The sequence below is a fragment of the Crinia signifera genome, chromosome 1 (genome assembly GCF_055691185.1).
Source record: "Crinia signifera chromosome 1, ASM5569118v1, whole genome shotgun sequence".
Classification (NCBI taxonomy): Eukaryota; Metazoa; Chordata; class Amphibia; order Anura; family Myobatrachidae; genus Crinia; species Crinia signifera.
In genome coordinates this window covers 33095442-33100939 of record NC_139217.1, presented here as the reverse complement: position 1 = coordinate 33100939, position 5498 = coordinate 33095442, and positions in this window count along the sequence as shown.

Below are 5498 nucleotides of genomic sequence, written 5' to 3'. Positions count from 1 at the left end.
TCGCAAGTCCTATGGTCTGATAATTATGGACAAAATCCTTATTCTATGTACTTTTTGCCATGTGTCCTGGGGAAGACAAAGGATGCTAGCTGACAAAGGACCCAGGAGCACATTCCTTCTGCACCAATCCACGTAAAGTACTGTACTTTGCCCCAATCCCTGAGGACTTGACATTTGAATCCTTAACCAATGGAAACGGCCTTTGACCCCCCTTTGTTTGAAAACTGTAAAGATAGCTATCCCTGAGCTGGCTCGGTCACTTCGGCACTGCATCTCTCCCTTCATCCTGACCGGGCTAAGTTCAATTTGAACATAGCGAGCTCCGACCGGACTGCGCTGCGCTATTCTATGACGGTAACATTTGTATTCCTGTGTGTGTAGTGTAGCTGATTATATTTCGTATCTGTTTCTGTTCCCCTAGTAGTTTAAAGTGTACTTAGTATTGTTCATTCAACTGTATCACGTGTTATACTGTGTTCCTTCTTTCTGTAACCCCCTGCTGTCCGCTAGGGACTAAATACATTATTTGGAGAATCTATCTCCTCACTTTGAGTTATATCCTTGTCTTGACTATTATTCGCATCTAGCAATAAAGGTGTGTTACGGACATTGTCCTTAAAGGTATTCGCAGTTTAGGTACTAAGAACTGCGAAAGGATACTCAATAACTGGTATTAATCCATGCATGTACAATACACGGAAAAGGTCCGCTATGCTGCGCTACGCTTTGTTCGCACGTAGCTAGGTTTAAAGGGTAAGCAGGTTACGGAAAGAGTACGTAAACTGCGCATTTCACTTATTGTCCTTCTGGTTACATTTATATCAGCATTAACAGGGTTGGAATTGGCGGGTCCCATGTTATCCTATAGGGAAAACGTTCCAGCTTTGCCTGGCAGTATCTCCGGTTCCCGGAGGCTAGCGACGCGGGGCTCATTGGAAAGCTTCAGCTACAAAATGTGCTAATGGGTGGTCCGGTTCCTCCCCCGGACCATCCCCTAGATTTGCCAATGATCACAAGTGAGGAATCTGATGGAGTCGTGTGGTGTTCAGGAACTGCATATGGACTAGAAGCTGAACGGGTAAAATGGGCAGGTTGAATGAAGGATTTTTTCCTGGATGGAAAACAAACAGGCAGATCTCAAAAACTTCTTGAGGAAAAAGTCATTGCAGCAATGCAGTCTGATGGAGTAGCTGTGTCTATGCTGGAGTTGCAGACATTTTGCAGTTTTTTTATGTACTATTCTGCCATGGACTGCTTGATGCAGCTTATAACACTCTGCTACCTACTGCTGCACTGGAGGAGGAGGAGGACCCAATTATTTGCGGAGAGGGAGAGTGCTCTTATCAGCCAGTATTTCCACCATCCTGAAAATGAGCACTGCACCAACCAGAAGAATGTGGATGAGAGATCACAGACATGGGGAGGCTTTCATGCAGACAGTTCTAAGTTTCCAGGATGAGCAGTGGTTGGCACATTTCAGAATTTTTGGATACAAAGGATTGTGATGCTGGGGATTTTTAAAATATTTAATCCAGTTGATATCATTTCAATATAGTACACAGATTTTTATTTATATCTCTGTTAATTCATTATATCGATGTTGATTATTTATCGATATATTTATTATGGTCTCCACTACTCAGTACTCCATATTGTGGATTATTTTTTATGGCATCAATGATCATCTTGGTGTCATGCTGGGGTGATTGTTTGATGGGAGGAATAAGTTCTGCAAGGTATCTCCAGTTAGGGTTCCTCTTATGACAATTCATTTCAACAGGTTACTATTGTCTGGACTGTAATTCCTAATCTCATGTAGGCTCCTATTGAATTTTAAATATTGGGGACTTGCTGGTTATCCCTTCATTTACTGTATCTGTCACATCTCTTGGCAGGGTGATATGATATGTGACTGAAATGTGATGTATTAATGGTCTCTGGTGTCCAGCATAAATATCTGTTTCTGAGATCCTAATTAGGATTATGTCTGCCAATGGTTGGTGAATTTTTGACCCGAAAGCCTCTCGGAATCGGTTTATCCTTACAATAATCTGACAAAGTCACTCCATGGTATAAAAAATCTATATCACATTTTTTCAAACGGAACCAGTCCCTATATAGGTCAGATTTCGCCGGTACAGTGTAGTCATCATTTAGGGTTTGTGCTAGTAATATACTGTTTGCTTCTACATCCGAGAAGGTAAAACATTCACCTGTATCAAGGGTTAAATCCAGATTCCATTTCCTCCAATAGTGATATTTTGTATTGTAGATATCCAAGGTTAGTAAAGGTTGAATATTAATCGCACTATTGCTGGTCAGAGAAAAACGTCCTGATATTTATTGAAAGTTCAGCATATAATAGTATATCAATACTTGCGGTGCCTTGGATGGATACAGCGATTCCTACATCAACGGTGCTCTGTCCAAAATATAAGTCCAACTCCTGGCACTCGCTCAGGTTCCGATTTTTTATACCATGTAGTGACTTTGTCAGATTATTTTAAGGATAAACAGATTCCGAGAGGCTTTCGGGTCAAAAATTCACCAACCATTGGCAGACATAATTTGACATTTTGCAAAAAATGGATTGGAATACTAAACAAGTGCTCCATAGATCTACTGCTCCTCGTGATTGAGGAGTCGACACATGAGCTAGAGTTGAAGCTGATACAATTGAAAACCTTTGAGGACACTCATAAAACATCTATGGCACAGGATACCACTAATGACTGGCTCCAGAAACTATCATTGTCAGTTGAGAAATACAAAACTGAACTAATCTAGTTTAAAAAATACAAAAAGCGCAAGGTCCAGCAGGACTATGAAACAAACTCTGTGTATGTATGGATCAATCCAGCCCAATCAAGAAATTGTGGGCAATATACACGGCAGGGTCGGACCATGCGCAATCTAAAAACAGCATTTGATGGTTCAAGTACCTCCTCCAGTGAAGCGTAGAATCCAGCGTCTGCTAGCTCGAGTCAGGCAGTCCCTTTAGGGACACGTACAAGAAAAAAACCCGCAGGACGCAGAGGGGGAAGCAAAATGAGAAGATCCAATCTGCAAAACTAAGGCAAATGATTGCACAAGATCTTGTCTTTAATTTGTTGGATAAACCACTTACAGAGTTGGAAACAAAGGTGCTCTCGAAAGGACTTACCTTTGTCCCCACTTCTCAACATGATCCACTGGACGTCTTTAGATTCACACGATCCTTAAAATTAAAGGAACATTTCTGCTCCAAACCGGCAACACAGACTACAACGGAAATTCCTGTACAATTAAAAAAGCTACAAAAGAGTTCTACTTTTGACCCCCATACCAACAACGCCTCCATTAAGACATTCTCACGTCTAATGGAACAAAGTGGCAATTATTATGCATCCAAACACCCATGGCTCTAATTTATCTAAAGCAGAATGGGACACTTTGAAGAAATTACAAGAACGAACTGATGTGGTTGTGAGGTATGCTGATAAAGGGGGCTCTGTTGTTTAAAATATAGGGGCATATACTCAGGAATGTTATAGACAATTAAATGATGTTGATGTATATGAATTGCTTGATCATGGCCTCACAATTATGTTTAAGAGAGAAATTGATTATGTTTTTAAATGCGCAGTGGATGAGGGGGTAACCTCAACAGAATTAAGTAAAGCCCTATCTGTTGAGTATCCAATAACTCTGCTTTTTTATACACTTCCAAAAGTACACAAGGGACTGCAGGACCCCCCTGGCAGACCTATCATCTCTGCCAGGGGGTCACTCCTTCAGCCTGTGTCGGTTTATTTGGATACTCTCCTAAATCCATGCATTCAGGCCATTCCATCGTATATTAAGGACACAACTGATTTGTTATTGGGTCTGCAAAGCCTGGGGCCAATATCCCCCGACATTTGGCTATGTACATTGGATGTGGTGAGCCTCAATACCTGCATCCCTCATGATGCAGGTATGGAGGCCACCAAAGAATTGTTAACTGATAATCCACTCTACACAGGTCCAATTTTGGTATTTTTTCTGAAGTTACTGGAACTTGTACTAACAAGAAATTATTTTTTATTTGATGGAAAATATTATCTGCAGAAAAGGGGCATGGCGATGGGGTCCAATGTGTCCCCATCCTACGCCAATGCCTTTATGTACTACCAGGAGAAACGTATATTCTATCAGACACCATTAACGCATAGTATTATTTATTATGTGTTTTATCGATGACTTATTAATTCTATGGAAAGGGAACGTTGCCCCTTTAAGAGCGGCCCTGGAATCACAAAACCAGGCTAATAGTGCAATAAAATTTACATCTAAAATCGATAAAATTGAGGTTGATTTCCTGGATGTACACATCAACTTAAAAAAGGTTTATTAAATACTTCCCTGTTTGTAAAAAGTACAGATAGAAATTCTATTTTAGTACATGATAGCTTTCATCCAATAGCATGTCGTAAGGGACTACCCTATTCACAGATGTTGAGGGCTCAAAGGATAGTTAGTGACCCCATAGAATTGAATAATACTGTTGATAATATGATTATTAAATTCCAACAGCGAGGTTACAAATATGTGGATTTGTTAAAAAATAAAAAAAAGGTCCTTTGAATCCCTAGAGATGAAGCTCTACAGTCCAGTAATAAGAATAATCTTAACCCCCCAAAAAAATCATCCCGTGGGTAAACAGGTATACAACCATGTCAAAACACTAACCGAGAGAATAAAAAACTTTGGCCTATCATTAATACCGACAAGGATTTGCCGGCACTATATGACACCAAGATCGTGCCGGCATACTCATGAGGTAGCAAACAAAAATTTATCAATGTCGACATCACCGATTTAAATGTAGGAACAAGTGCAGGTCATTTTCTCCGGAGGAAAAATGGTTGTTATCGGTGCACAGGTTGTACTACCTGCAATTCCATCACAGTGGGCAGTACATTCTCACACCCACATTTGGGAAAACAATACAAAATACAACATGATTTAACCTGTGCATCAAAATTTGTTATCTATCTTTTAATTTGTCCCTGTGCCTTAGTGTATGTGGGCAAAACCGAATCCACCTTTAGGGAGAGGATGGCCAATCATCGGTTGGCCATCCGTTAAGCCATCTCCAAAGGGGTAGCAGAGCAGCCAGTAGCAAAGCATTGGCTGTCAGCCGGACACACAGCGGTGAGCCTGAGATAAAAAAATTATCGATCATATCCCCCCACCTAAACTGGCCGGGGACAGAAATCGGATGCCCCTGCAACTTGAATGCAGATGGATATTCCGATTGGATATGATATCTCCAAGGGGGCTTAATGAAAATCTAGGGTTGCACTGTTTTTTATGAATTAGATTCATATAACCCAATATTGACTGTATTCGATGTGAATGATAATGAAATAATATGTCATAAACTCACTAGCGGGTATCCCCACAGGCCACACCCCAAGACCATCACATAAAACCATAACGTAGCTTAACTTATCTATAAACTTATCTAAAATAAA